This window comes from Lolium perenne, chromosome 4 (genome assembly GCF_019359855.2).
Source record: "Lolium perenne isolate Kyuss_39 chromosome 4, Kyuss_2.0, whole genome shotgun sequence".
NCBI classification, from domain to species: Eukaryota; Viridiplantae; Streptophyta; class Magnoliopsida; order Poales; family Poaceae; genus Lolium; species Lolium perenne.
Window position 1 is genome coordinate 97,251,261 of NC_067247.2, and position 16,673 is coordinate 97,267,933.

At 42.0% G+C, this 16,673-nt stretch overlaps 1 pseudogene; it reads right to left on the reverse strand.

The window, feature by feature from the left end:
• LOC127347027 (uncharacterized) overlaps positions 1 to 4,236 on the reverse strand; it is a 60,925-nt pseudogene extending 56,689 nt beyond the window's left edge.
• Between the last annotated feature and the right edge of the window lie 12,437 nt (positions 4,237 to 16,673).

The window sequence follows — 16,673 nt, forward strand, 5'->3', positions numbered from 1 at the left end:
CTTTCTAGTCTTCTCTTTTCTTTCTGCCAAAATATCTTTTGTAGTTTCTCTTTTAGCTTTCCTCATTATTCAGAAAATACTTCACCTTCAATAACTTCTAGGTTTGTTGGTCAAATACCAATAACCTTGAGGTTCTTACTTTGAAGTTGATCATCATATGACAAGTGTTTCAGATTTCACTATTAGTAACTTTGTAATATGATGAACAATTTCACTCATAATTTTATCCATCATATCATGACGACTTTTCCGAGACCATGTCTGTACAAGCTAGGCTCGTAAAGTTTAACCTCAGTATTCGCATGTGCAAATCTGGCTTGCACCCGTTGTATGCACACGTAGAATCTATAACACCCGATCATCACGTGATGCTACGAAACGACGAGTCTTAGCAATGGTGCATACTAAGGACGATCACTTCATGGATATGCGAATATCGTTAGTGCCCCAATAGTTGGAGGATTGGGACGCCTTGCGTCTTCAACCTTCCTACATTCCCATAAAACTTATGAGTTTATGTAGTCTCACCAAATTATATTCTATCATCTTGCAATAAGGTCTTAGATATCACATATATCTCATACCTTGATTATTTCTGAAAACAAAATTTTCAGCTCCTTACTTTTCAAACAGATTTGAACTTCAAGTTTCACGGAGACAAGATAACTTTAGGTACTAATTAAAACCATAGTTCTTTGAATCAACAATGTGAGGTTTACTAAAAGTTTGCAATAGGACTTAATCATTTCTTGATTCTTTAACAATACGGTACCAGTCCGTAAAGTTTCTTGTCAGATTTTAACAGTATTTCTATCTCAATTACAAGACTAGCGCTTGGTAGAAAACGGATGCCAATACTACAAATTATTCAAAATACTACTCAGACTATGTTTATGATAATTAGTTCATGTTTAATCTAATTACTAATGAACTCCCACTTAATACAACATCCCTCATAGTTGTTAAGTGGTACACGATCCACATCCACTACACCAAAACCGATCATCACGTGAGATGATGTAGCTTCAATGGTGAACATCAACATGTTGATCATATCATCCATATGACTCGTGTTCAACCTTTCGGTTTCCGTTGTCCCGAGGCCATGTCTGTACATGCTAGGCTCGTCAAGCAAACCCAAGTATTCCGCGTGTGCAACATGGCTTACACCCGTTGTATGTGAACGTTGAGTCTATCACATCCGATCATCACGAGATGCTTCGAAACGACGAGCGTGCAACGCGGTGCATACGAGGGGAGAACACTTTATTATCTTGATATTAATGTGAGGGATCATCTTATAATGCTACCGTCGCGATCTAAGCAAAATAAGATGCATAAAGGATTAACATCACATGCAATTCATATGTGATATGATATGGCCCTTTAGTCTTTGCGCCTTCGATCTTCATCTCCAAAGCACGGACATGATCTCCATCATCAACAGGCATGATCTCTATCATCGTCGACGTAGCGTCAAGGTCCATGGCGCCGTCTTCATGGTTGTTCACCGCATGTAGCAACTATTACAACTACTTTGAAATAATACTCAACATGAAATATAAAGACAACCATAAAGCTCCTGCCGGTTGCCACAATACAATAATGATCATCTCATACATATTCATCATCACATCATGGCCATATCACATCACCAAACCCTGCAAAAACAAGTTAGACGCCTCTAATTTGGTTTGCATATTTTACGTGGTTTAGGGTTTTCGAGTAAGATCTAATCTACCTACGAACATGAACCACAACGGTGATACTAATGTTGTCAATAGAAAGAGTAAATTGAATCTTCACTATGGTGGGAGAGACAGACACCCGCAAAGCCACTTATGCAATACAACTTGCATGTCGAACGTGGAGCAAGTCTCATGAACGCGGTCATGTAAAGTTAGCCCGAGCCGCTTCATCCCACCATGCCACAAAGATGCAAAGTACTCGAACTAAAGACAACATAAGCATCAACGCCCACAAAACAATTGTGTTCTACTCGTGCAACCATCTATGCATAGACACGGCTCTGATACCACTGTAGGGATACGTTGCATAGAAAACAAAAAATTTCCTACCGCGAACACGAAATCCAAGCCAAGATGCAATCTAGAAGATGGTAGCAACGAGGGGATGAACGAGACTAACCCTTGAAGAGTTCCCAAGCCTACGAGAGGAGGCTCTCATTGCTGCGGTAGACGATCACTTGCCGCTTTCAAAAGCGCGTAGAAGATCTTGACGGTGCCACAATCGGGCAGCACCTCCGTACTCGGTCACACGTTCGGTGTTGATGAAGACGACGTCCTTCTCCCCGTTCCAGCGGGCAGCGGAAGTAGTAGATCCTCCTCGGAAACCCGACAGCACGACGGCGTGGTGGCGGTGTCGATGGAGAACTCCGGCAGGGCTTCGCCTAAGCGTATGCGGGAGAAGTGGTGGAGGAGGAGAGGCTAGGGTTTGGGGAGAGGGGGTGGCTAGGGCGCCGGCCATGGGCAGCCCTAGGTGGTGCGGCCAAGAGTGGCTGCCCCCTCCCTCTCCTCCTCATTATATAGGTGGAAATCCCCAAGAGTTGTAGTCCAAATCTTCGAATAAGACCCCAACAACAAAACCTCCCATAGGTGGGAAACCTACTCAAGGGGGGAGTCCTACCCAAGGTGGGACTCCCACCTTTCCCTTAGGTGGGGTGGCCGGCCACCTATGGTGGAGTCCACCTGGGACTCCACCCCTTAGGGTTTGGCTGGCCATGCAAGGTGGAGTCCCTTCGGGACTCCACTTTCCATGGTGATTTCTTCCGGACTTTTCTAGAACCTTCTAGAACCTGCCATAAATGCACCGGATCATTTCCAAACTTGGAATATGACTTCCTATATATGAATCTTATTCTCCGGACCATTCCGGACCTCCTCGTGATGTCCTGGATCCCATCCGAGACTCCGAACAAAACTTCGAACTCCATTCCTTATTCCATATCTACTTAAACGACATCAAACCTTAAGTGTGTCACCCTACGGTTCGCGAACTATGTAGACATGGTCGAGATCTCTCTCTCCGACCAATAACCAATAGCGGGATCTGGAGATCCATAATGGCTCCCACATATTCAACGATGACTTAGTGATCGAATGAACCATTCACATACGATACCAATTCCCTTTGTCACGCGATATTTTACTTGTCCGAGGTTTGATCATCGGTATCACTCTATACCTTGTTCAACCTCGTCTCCTGACAAGTACTCTTTACTCGTACCGTGGTATGTGGTCTCTTATGAACTTATTCATATGCTTGCAAGACATTAGACGACATTCCACCGAGAGGACCCAGAGTATATCTATCCGTCACCGGGATGGACAAATCCCACTGTTGATCCATATGCCTCAACTCATACTTTCCGGATACTTAATCCCACCTTTATAACCACCCATTTACGCAGTGGCGTTTGATGTAATCAAAGTACCTTTCCGGTATAAGTGATTTACATGATCTCATGGTCGAAAGGACTAGGTAACTATGTATCGAAAGCTTATAGCAAATAACTTAATGACGTGATCTTATGCTACGCTTAATTGGGTGTGTCCATTACATCATTCATATAATGACATAATCTTGTTATTAATAACATCCAATGTTCATGATTATGAAACTAATCATCTATTAATCAACAAGCTAGTTAAGAGGCTTACTAGGGACTCATTGTTGTTTACATAACACACATGTATCAATGTTTCGGTTAATACAATTATAGCATGGTATATAAACTTTTATCATAAACATAAAGATATATAATAACCACTTTTATTATTGCCTCTTGGGCATATCTCCAACACCATCATGGCGAGGAACTCGCTCTGCGGCTTGACGTCGAAGAGGGAGCCAAAGTAGACGAGCGTGAAGAGGTCCTGGACAGACGAATCGGCAGGGGCCAGGGCGGCTGCGGGGGCGGGGACGGTGGAGAGCTCCTCGGTGAGGGCGGCGGAGAGCGGGGAGTGGAGGCGGTCGAGCTCGTCGATGAGTGTGACGGCGATGGGCTTGGAGCGCAACACTTCCTTCCGCTTGTGGTCGAGGGCCTTGCCGGCGGCGACGGACTCCTCCATCTTGGCGATACGGTTCTGCTTCTTGCGCAGCGCGGAGGCGCTTGGTGACGACGGTGAGCACCGGCCCATCGTTGGCCTCGGAGGCAGCAGCCGCCGTCGCCGCGGCAGTGGAGCCGGAGGCGGGGGTGTTGGGGGAGGCGGCCATGGCGTGAGGCTAGGGTTTTAGGGGCGATTTGGGGATTTGGGCTTGGGAGTCAGGGCGGGGCGGCGAGATGGGGGCGGCGTGGGACACTGCAATTTAAGGAGAGAGGGAGGGTAGGGCAATCACATGATCGGGAGGACGGAATGTCCTCGCACGCATCGCGAGGCACTACTGGTCCTCTGTTACCTCCTTACCTGTGCTAGCTCTACATTTCTTCGGCCTGACTACAAGTATAGTGCCGAAAATTATATGGACTACATGTATTAAGGGTTTGATAATCTTAACATTAATGCATATTTTTCTTAAAAATGAAGGGCTAGGAGCAGAGCCATCACAAAAAAAAGCAAATTTTCCACAATTTACTTGAAAAAAATAGAAGAGAACTGATTTTTATTTATGAGGAACGAGCTGATACTTTCGATCCGAATTATGGATTGTAGTATGATAAGATTTTTCGTAGAAGACCTAGGTTTAATCGAACCTTGTGAAGCACTGCTAATGGTGTGAAGGAAACGTTTACCAGACTTGCTAGTGTACTTCATTTTCAGTTTAACGGACCTATGTAGTTTACTTTTAAGGGAGTTGTGTTCAATGATGAAAATAGGCTAGGGTTAAGGTTTCACCTGCAACTATACATACATATATAAATGAAGCTCATATGTGTAACAAATAAAATAGAGATAAGAGATTTGTGAGTAGCACATCCATAAATACTCTTGCCCCTAAAGCCAGAGGTGACAAGAGCTTAATGGTCTAACCATTGTCCTCACACCGCAAGCAACAACAGTTTTTAAGTAAATACAAACCAAAGCCTTAAGCTAGATGATTGTCCTATGATCCCGAATGAATCACTAAATATGTATCGTTACTCCCTTTCTGTCACTGAGGATTCGCGGTACCACGTCGTTCTCCACTCATCCCACTTCTTCCCTTGATCGACTTGAATGATATGGGTAACTGCAGATCATCAAGACGAGGCAAATAGACAAGGATACAAGATTGCAAAACTCATATTCAATCCTTACACATATCATAAGATTAGATGCACATGAACGCTGCTAAGATTCACCCCAACTCGCAACCCGTGAGGACTACTCACACATAATATCAAGATCAAATACAAAGATAGAAATTATTTGTGCAAAATACTTAGATTGAAATCACAATATTCTTACAATGGTCGCCAATTCTCAAGGAGATCTCTATTACAATGGTGATGGCTATGGCTATAGAGGAGATGGGAGATGGAATGGATGAACTATGGTGATGGATCTTCTTCGGTGTGGTGCGGATGGATCTGGTGGATGGAGGCTCTGTTTGGCGAAGAATGGCTCTCTTTCAGCGTCGGTCCCTTCACGACTTTTATAGTGTTTGACCTCGGGAACGCAGCCGTAGGTGGTACGGGCGGGGCTTGCCCGTACCGATACCCGTTAAAGCTCCAAGAACCGTCTTTCCGAGTGTATTCAACTTCGGCATGCTCCTGACTTGATTTTATTCAGTAATTGCAGGTCCATTTTCCATTATGACGTGATTTCATGCACATCTTCCAAAAATAGAAGAGATTGCACATATTTTGCATTGATTAGGCATTAGTGGCAACTAGAGATGTAAACTTAGTTATTTTCTTTACTTAGCTAAGAGTTTAAACGCGAGAAAATATGGCGTATTTCACAACCATCAACTTCCCTAAGCTTAAACTTGATCGTCCTCGAGGAATAAACAAAAAACAATAAAGAACTTGGCATTTGAACCAAAACAACGAGAAAGCTAAGTCACTTACAAGTAGTAACCTTATGAGTTCAACACTTCTTCCATTTGAAAGCTTAACATAGTTAGAGAAGTGCCAAGAATATAATACAAGCATTGGTAACTCAAGGCAATAACAGTAAAGATTATAAGTATGAATAGCCAGTTGTGTAAACAATTAGTCTAGCTTAAGTAGTTAACTCTCAGTTTTCCAAGGAACATTGGAAGTTTATTATCATCAAATTAAGTATGAGCATTCATGTCTAAAGAGGTACTATAAGCAATGAAGTATCTTAATTATGGCCACATCAATCGATCAAGGCTATCAAACACTTACTATCCATTTATTACCTTTCAAGAATATATTCATCTAATAATAGCGAGTCCATGCCAATACTTGAGAAATGATATCTTTTGGAATCCTTTGACAGTTTCCAAATAAAAGTCATGAATAACTTTGTAGGATTGTGACAATCATGGGGCCAGTGGTGCTAGTATCCCAAGAGTGTGCACAACAGTCGTGTTGACACGCATAACGCAATATTAGACACTAATGCATATGTTGACACGTAAAGCAGTATCTCATATTTATATACAACTTTACATCATGGCATGGGTCTCAGCTACCACTACTAGTTTGAAAAAATAGAAGAGAAGTGATTTTTTATTTACGAGGAATGAGCTAAAAACCACTACAATGCACTAGAGCACGACCAGTTGACTCATTGTGCAACCATTTTAGTTTGTTGCTCACAAGAAACAAACATATGCCGTCGAGAACAAAGATCACTTTCATGGTTGTCATCGAGTGTCATCGTCATCACTCCTCCACGAGCCAACGACTCCGATTTCACCTTTGACGACCACCAACGAGGTCCTTGGTGCAACCGATACCAAAACCCATGTAGACCCAGACCCAAACAGTCTATTGAAAACTTGCCGAGGAAGAGGCGGCATCAATTTGACATTGAGCTTCACATGAGAAAGTTGTAGACCATGCCCGCATCCACACGATAGCTGGAGATCCATGCACTAGTACATATGATCAGGTGGTATCGGTGCCGACGTGTTGTCCCCTGACGCATAGCCCTCTAACTTCAACGCATCGGGATGCCACACAAGAACCAAAAAACATGTTGGACAGTCGTGGCGAAGAACGTGTCGCGACTCAGATCCGTTCACAACTATCATTGTTGCCACAATGTTCGCAATGCCACCAAATGTAGATCCGCCACCCTACCATCAATTACACCCCTACACTAGTTCCGCTGGCTACCATACACATCAAACATGACGCCTGATACGTCTCCGACGTATCGATAATTTCTTATGTTCGATGCCACATTATTGATGATATCTACATGTTTTATGCATACTTTATGTCATTATTATGCGTTTTCCGGAACTAACCTATTGACGAGATGCCGAAGGGCCGATTCTTTGTTTTCTGCTGTTTTTGGTTTCAGAAATCCTAGTAAGGAAATATTCTCGGAATCGGACGAAATCAACGCCCAGGGTCCTATTTTTCCACGAAGCTTCCAGAAGTCCGAAGGGGAAACGAAGTGGGCCACGAGGTGGGGACACAGTAGGGCGGCGCGACCCAAGCCCTGGCCGCACCGGCCTAGTGTGTGGCCCCACCAGGACTCCACCGACCTTGCCCTTCCGCCTACTTAAAGTCTCCATTGCGAAAACCCTACCACGTTCGACGGAACCAGAGAAAACCTTCCAGAGCCGCCGCCATCGCGAAGCCAAGATCTGGGGGACAGGAGTCTCTGTTCCGGCACGCCGCCGGGACGGGGAAGTGCCCCCGGAAGGCTTCTCCATCGACACCACCGCCATCTTCATCAACGCTGCTGTCTCCCATGAGGAGGGAGTAGTTCTCCATCGAGGCTCGGGGCTGTACCGGTAGCTATGTGGTTCATCTCTCTCCTATGTACTTCAATACAATAATCTCATGAGCTGCCTTACATGATTGAGATTCATATGATGATGCTTGTAATCTAGATGTCATTATGCTAGTCAAGTGGGTTTTACTTATGTGATCTCCGGAGACTCCTTGTCCCACGTGTGTAAAGGTGACAGTGTGTGTGCACCGTGTGGGTCTCTTAGGCTATATTTCACAGAATACTTATTCACTGTTATGAATGGCATAGTGAAGTGCTTATTTATATCTCTTTATGATTGCAATGTGTTTTGTATCACAATTTATCTGTGTGCTACTCTAGTGATGTTATTAAAGTAGTTTATTCCTCCTGCACGGTGTAATGGTGACAGTGTGTGCATCGTGTAGTACTTGGCGTAGGCTATGATTGTGATCTCTTGTAGATTATGAAGTTAACTATTGCTATGATAGTATTGATGTGATCTATTCCTCCTTTCGTAGTGTGAAGGTGACAGTGTGCATGCTATGTTAGTACTTGGTTTGGTTATGTTGATCTCTTATGCACTCTAAGGTTATTTAAATATGAACATTGAATATTGTGGAGCTTGTTAACTCCGGCATTGAGGGTTCGTGTAATCCTACACAGTTAGTGGTGTTCATCATCCAACAAGAGGGTGTAGAGTATAGCATTTATTTATTTATTCTGTTATGTGATCAATGTTGAGAGTGTCCACTAGTGAAAGTATAATCCCTAGGCCTTGTTCCCAAATACTGAAATCGCTGCTTGTTTACTGTTTTACTGCATCTTTACTTCCTGCAATATTACTACCATCAACTGCACGCCAGCAAGCACTTTTCTGGCGCCATTGCTACTGCTCATACTTATTCATACCACCTGTATTTCACTATCTCTTCGCCGAACTAGTGCACCTATTAGGTGTGTTGGGGACACAAGAGACTTCTTGCTTTGTGGTTGCAGGGTTGCATGAGAGGGATATCTTTGACCTCTTCCTCCCTGAGTTCGATAAACCTTGGGTGATCCACTTAAGGGAAACTTGCTGCTGTTCTACAAACCTCTGCTCTTGGAGGCCCAACACTGTCTACAAGAATAGAAGCACCCGTAGACATCAAGCTATTTTCTGGCGCCGTTGCTGGGGAGGAAAGGTAAACGGCACTCACACACCGGATCCCGGCAACGAAGCTATTTTCTGGCGCCGTTGCCGGGGAGGTAAGGTAAAAGGTATTCACATCCTCCGACTACTAAGCTATTTCCTAGTCTTGTTGCCGGTGTGTGAGTGCTCGAAGATATTTCCTTTAGATCCTGCAATTGCATCTTTTTGTTTCTTGTTTACACTAGTTAGGCATAATGGACAACAATGAGCTTCTTATTCTATTTCCTGATTTAAGACATGGATGGTTTGATGCGAAAATTAAAAAACCTATGGAACATATTAGTATGAACGCTTTGAACACCATTGTTGCTAATGATATGGAAAATTCTAAGCTTGGGGAAGCTGGCTTTGATGAGCATGATATTTTTAGTCCCCCAAGCATTGAGGAGAAAATTTACTTTGACGATACTTTGCCTCCTATTTATGATGATTATAATGATATTGGTCTTTTAGTGCCACCTACTATGGAGAGTAATTTGTATGATGATAATACTATGCCTCCTACACTTGATGAGAATAATAATGATAGCTACTTTGTTGAATTTGCTCCCACTACAACTAATAAAATTGATTATGCCTATGTGGAGAGTAATAATTTTATGCATGAGACTCATGATAAGAATGCTTTATGTGATACTTATAGTGTTGAATTTGTTCATGACACTACTGAAAGTTATTATGAGAGAGGGAAACATGGTTATATGCATCTTAATAATATTAAGTTTCCCCTCTTTATGTTGAGAATCTTGAAGTTACTCGTGTTTTATCCTCTTATGCTTGTCACTTTGTTCTTCATGAATTCATTTGTGTACAAGATTCCTTTTCATAGGAAGCATGTTAGGCTTAAATGTGTTTTGAATTTGCTTTTTGATGCTCTCTTTTGCTTCAACTCTTATTTCTTGCGCGAGCATCATTAAAACTGCTGAGCCCATCTTAATGGCTATAAAGAAAGAACTTCTTGGGAGATAACCCATGTGTTTATTTTACTACAGTACTTTTGTTTTATATTTGAGTCTTGGAAGTTGTTACTACTATAGCAACCTCTCCTTATCTTATTTTATTGCATTGTTGTGCCAAGTAAAGTCTTTGATAGCAAGGTTGATACTAGATTTGGATTACTGCGCAGAAACAGATTTCTTGCTGTCACGAATCTGGGTAGAATTCTCTGTAGGTAACTCAGAAAAATCTGCCAATTTACGTGCGTGATCCTCAGATATGTACGCAACTTTCATTAAATTTGGGCATTTTCATCTGAGCAAGTCTGGTGCCATTTTAAAATTCGTCTTTACGGACTGTTCTGTTTTGACAGATTCTGCCTTTTATTTCGCATTGCTTCTTTCGCTGTGTTGGGTAGATTTCTTTGTTCCATTACCTTCCAGTAGCTTTGGGCAATGTCCAGAAGTGTTAAGAATGATTGTGTCACCTCTGAACATGTGAGTTTTTGATTATGCACTAACCCTCTAATGAGTTTGTTTCGAGTTTGGTGTGGAGGAAGTTTTCAAGGGTCAAGAGAGGAGGATGATATACTATGATCAAGAAGAGTGAAGAGTCTAAGCTTGGGGATGCCCCAGTGGTTCATCCCTGCATATTTCAAGAAGACTCAAGCGTCTAAGCTTGGGGATGCCCAAGGCATCCCCTTATTCATCAACAATTTATCAGATTTCTTTTCTTGAAACTATATTTTTATTCGGTCACATCTTATGTACTTTACTTGGAGCGTCTGTGTGCTTTTGTTTGTGTTTTTGTTTGAATAAGTTCATCCTTGTGTGGGAGAGAGACACGCTCCGCTGGTTCATATGAACACATGTGTTCTTAGCTTTTAATGTTCATGGCGAAGGTTGAAACTGCTTCGTTAATTGTTATATGGTTGGAAACGGGAAATGCTACATGTAGTAATTGATAAAATGTCTTGAATAATGTGATACTTGGCAATTGTTGTGCTCATGTTTAAGCTCTTGCATCATATACTTTGCACCTATTAATGAAGAAATACATAGAGCTTGCTAAAATTTGGTTTGCATAATTGGTCTCTCTAAAGTCTAGATAATTTCTAGTATTGAGTTTTGAACAACAAGGAAGACGGTGTAGAGTCTTATAATGTTTACAATATGTCTTTTATGTGAGTTTTGCTGCACCGGTTCATCCTTGTGTTTGTTTCAAATAACCTTGCTAGCCTAAACCTTGTATCGAGAGGGAATACTTCTCATGCATCCAAAATCCTTGAGCCAACCACTATGCCATTTGTGTCCACCATACCTACCTACTACATGGTATTTCTCCGCCATTCCAAAGTAAATTGCTTGAGTGCTACCTTTAAATTTCCATCATTCGCCTTTGCAATATATAGCTCATGGGACAAAATAGCCTTAAAAACTATTGTGGTATTGAATATGTACTTATGCACTTTATCTCTTATTAAGTTGCTTGTTGTGCGATAACCATGTTCCTGGGGACGCCATCAACTCTTTGTTGAATATCATGTGAGTTGCTATGCATGTTCGTCTTGTCTGAAGTAAGGGCGGTTTTCACAATCAAATGGTTTGAGTATGCATACTGTTAGAGAAGAACATTGGGCCGCTAACTAAAGCCATGAATCATGGTGGAAGTTTCAGTTTGGACATAAAACATCAATCTCTTATGAGAATATTAACTGTTGAATGCTTAAGCATTAAAAGAGGAGTCCATTATCTGTTGTCTATGTTGTCCCGGTATGGGTGTCTAAGTTGAAGAATGATCAAAAGCGAGAAATCCAAATGCGAACTTTCTCCTTAGACCCTTGTACAGGCGGCATAGAGGCACCCCTTTGTGACACTTGGTTGAAACATATGTTATGCAATGATAATCCATGTTAATCCGAGCTAATTAGGACAAGGTGCGGGCACTATTAGTATACTATGCATGAGGCTTGCAACTTGTAAGATATAATTTACATGTTACATATGCTTTATTACTACCGTTGACAAAATTGTTTCTTGTTTTCAAAACCAAAGCTCTAGCACAAATATAGCAATCAATGCTTCCCTCCGCGAAGGGCCTTTCTTTTACTTTTATGTTGAGTCAGTTCACCTATTTTTCTCCACCTCAAGAAGCAAACACTTGTGTGAACTGTGCATTGATTCCTAGATACTTGCATATTGCACTTGTTATATTACTTTATGTTGACAATTATCCATGAGATATACATGTTATAAGTTGAAAGCAACCGCTGAAACTTAATCTTCCTTTATGTTGCTTCAATACCTTTTACTTTGAATTATTGCTTTATGAGTTAACTCTTATGCAAGACTTATTGATGCTTGTCTTGAAAGTACTATTCATGAAAAATCTTTGCTTTATGATTCATTTGTTTACTCATGTCATTACCATTGTTTTGATTGGTGCATTCATTACATATGCTTACAATAGTATGATCAAGGTTATGATGGCATGTCACTCCAGAAATTATCTTTGTTATCGTTTACCTGCTCGGGACGAGCAGAACCTAAGCTTGGGGATGCTGATACGTCTCCGACGTATCGATAATTTCTTATGTTCCATGCCACATTATTGATGATATCTACATGTTTTATGCATACTTTATGTCATTATTATGCGTTTTCCGGAACTAACCTATTGACGAGATGCCGAAGGGCCAGTTGCTGTTTTCTGCTATTTTTGGTTCCAGAAATCCTAGTAAGGAAATATTCTCAGAATCGGACGAAATCAACGCCCAGGGTCCTATTTTTCCACGAAGCTTCCAGAAGTCCGAAGGGGAAACGAAGTGGGGCCACGAGGTGGGGACACAGTAGGGCGGCGCGGCCCAAGCCCTGGCCGCGCCGGCCTAGTGTGTGGGCCCACCAGGACTCCACCGACCTTGCCCTTCCGCCTACTTAAAGTCTCCGTTGCGAAAACCCTACCACGTTCGACGGAACCAGAGAAAACCTTCCAGAGCCGCCACCATCGCGAAGCCAAGATCTGGGGGACAGGAGTCTCTGTTCCGGCACGCCGCCGGGACGGGGAAGTGCCCCCGGAAGGCTTCTCCATCGACACCACCGCCATCTTCATCAACGTTGTTGTCTCCCATGAGGAGGGAGTAGTTCTCCATCGAGGCTCGGGGCTGTACCGGTAGCTATGTGGTTCATCTCTCTCCTATGTGCTTCAATACAATAATCTCATGAGCTGCCTTACATGATTGAGATTCATATGATGATGCTTGTAATCTAGATGTCATTATGCTAGTCAAGTGGGTTTTACTTATGTGATCTCCGGAGACTCCTTGTCCCACGTGTGTAAAGGTGACAGTGTGTGCACCGTGTGGGTCTCTTAGGCTATATTTCACAGAATACTTATTCACTGTTATGAATGGCATAATGAAGTGCTTATTTATATCTCTTTATGATTGCAATGTGTTTTGTATCACAATTTATCTGTGTGCTACTCTAGTGATGTTATTAAAGTAGTTTATTCCTCCTGCACGGTGTAATGGTGACAGTGTGTGCATCGTGTAGTACTTGGCGTAGGCTATGATTGTGATCTCTTGTAGATTATGAAGTTAACTATTGCTATGATAGTATTGATGTGATCTATTCCTCCTTTCGTAGTGTGAAGGTGACAGTGTGTGATACGTCCAATTTGCATCACTATTTTGTATCATAATCTGCTGCTATTCATTGATATATTTCATATTTGGACACAATACTTATGTTATTTCATCTATTTTGCATGTTTCATCATTATTGGAGGATCGAGCACCGGAGCCAGGATTCTGCTGGAAAAAGCACCGTCAGAACGCAATATTTCGGAAGATCAACTGTGGAAGGAAATTATACCAAAAATCCTATTTTTTCAGACGACGAAGGAAGCCAGAAGGGGGAGCTGAGAAGGCCCAAGGTGGGGCCAGACCACAGGCCGGCGCGGCCCATGGCCTGGCCGCGCCACCTTGTGGTGTGGGGGCCCCACAGCCCCTTTCGCCTCCTTTTCTTCGCGAAACCCTTCGCCTCGAAAACCTAAGCTCCAGAGGGTACCTCACAAAGAGTTACAGCCGCCTCTGCGGGGCGGAGAACACCAGAGAGAAAAGAGCTCTCCGGCGGGCAGGAATCCGCCGGGGAAATTCCCTCCCGGAGGGGGAAATCGACGCCATCGTCACCGTCATTGAGCTGGACATCATCTCCATCACCATCATCATCATCTTCATCATCATCACCGCCATCTCCGCCGCAGCACCTCGTCTCCGCCGTAGCAATTTGGGTTTGATCTTGATTGTTTGATAGGGGAAACTCTCCCGGTATCTATTTCTACTTGTTGTTGATGCTATTGAGTGAAACCATTGAACCAAGGTTTATGTTCAGATTGTTATTCATCATCATATCACCTCTGATCATGTTTCATATGATGTCTCGTGAGTAGTTCGTTTAGTTCTTGAGGACATGGGTGAAGTCTAAATGTTAGTAGTGAATTATGGTTGAGTAATATTCAATGTTATGATATTTAAGTTGTGGTGTTATTCTTCTAGTGGTGTCATGTGAACGTCGACTACATGACACTTCACCTTTATGGGCCTAGGGGAATGCATCTTGTACTCGTTTGCCAATTGCGGGGTTGCCGGAGTGACAGAAACCTGAGCCCCCGTTGGTATATCGATGCAGGAGGGATCGCAGGATCTCAGAGTTTAAGGCTGTGGTTAGATTTATCTTAATTACTTTCTTGTAGTTGCGGATGCTTGCAAGGGGTATAATCACAAGTATGTATTAGTCCTAGGGGCGGTACATTAGCATAGGTTCACCCACACAACACTTATCAAATCAATGAAGATTAATTAGCCATATGTAGCGAAAGCACTAGACTAAAATCCCGTGTGTCCTCGAGAACGCTTGGTCATTATAAGTAATCAAACCGGCTTGTCCTTTGTGCTAAAAAGGATTGGGCCACTCGCTGCAATTATTTCTCTCGCATTTTACTTACTTGTACTTTATTCATCTGTTACATCAAAACCCCCTGAATACTTGTCTGTGAGCATTTACAAAGTGAATCCTTCATCGAAACCGCTTGTCAACACCTTCTCGCTCCTCGTTGGGATCGACATTCTTACTTATCGAAGATACTACGATACACCCCCTATACTTGTGGGTCATCAAGACTATTTTCCGGCGCCGTTGTCGGGAGTGAAGCGCTATTGGTAAGTGGAATTGGTAAGGAAAACCTTTACTGTTTGTGCTGATTTTATTTCTGCCTGCTGCTATAAGTCATTATGGAGAGATCTTCTCTTCAATTTCTATTTGGGAAATCTACTACTACTGCAACGGTAGTGGATGAGGCGCCAGGTGAGGAAGTGATACCATATAAAATACCTATGAAAATTATTGAACGTGTTATGGATAACCGCTATGAAGGGGATGGAACTGTCCATCCTGGTGATCATTTACTGTTTTTGCATGAATTATGCGGTTTATTCAAGTGTGCAGGTATTGCTATGGATGAAGTGAGGAAGAAACTATTCTCTATATCGCTGTCTGGTAAGGCGGCGCATTGGTATAAATTATTGGATAATGGGGATTCTCTTGAATGGAATGATATTGTGCCCCGGTTTTATTCTAAGTTCTATCCTCCAAGTGAAATTCACAAGGATCGGAATCGCATATATAATTTTTGGCCTCATGATGGAGAGAGTATTGCCCAAGCTTGGGGGAGATTGAAGTCTTTAATGCTCAAATGCCCCATTCATGAGCTTCCTGGTAATGTTATTATTGATAATTTCTATGCAAGACTTTCTTTTCAAGACAAGACCTTGCTGGACACTTCTTGTTCTGGATCATTTACACGCAACAAAGAAGAGTTTAAAAGGGACCTTCTTGATCGGATCCAAGAAAATACTGAAGGTTGGGAGAACGACAAGGATAGAGAATCAGGTATAATTTATGATTATAAATGCATTGAAGCTTTTATGGATACTGATAAATTTCGTAATATGAGTGCTACATATGGTCTTGATTCTCAAGTTGCTGCAAATCTTTATAAAGCTTTTGCCTCTCATTATGAATTGCCTAAGAAGAATTTTGATAAGTATCATGAACCGTATAAAGATAAAATTGATTCATCTATTAATAAATGCATTGTAGTTGAAACTGCTGATCATGTTATTCCTGAAGCTTATATTGAAAAAACTCCTTTCCCTGCTAAAATGAAGGAGTACTCTGTTATAAATAGTGCAGTTCATAAAAGTGAAAAGAAACCTGTAGAACCCGCAGACCAAATACACCTTGAACCCGCTGTTGCAATAATTAAAGATCTTGTGACTGAAAATGTGGAGGATGGTCATATTATTTTCTGTGAAGATGCTTCTAATATTGTTTCACATCCTAATAAACCCAAACAAGTTAGTGTTCCTATGCTATCTGTTAGAATTGGTGATCATTGCTATTATGGTTTATGTGATATTGGTGCAAGTGTTAGTGCTATTCCTTATGAGCTTTACACGGAGATTATGCATGAAATTGATTCTTGTGAACTTGAAGATATTGATGTGGTTATTCAGCTGGCTAATAGAGAAACTATTTCTCCAATTGGTATTGTTCAAGATGTAGAAGTTCTTTGTGGTAAGATTAAATATCCTGCTGACTTTTTGGTACTTGGTTCTGCTGCTAGTGATTATTGTCCTATCATTT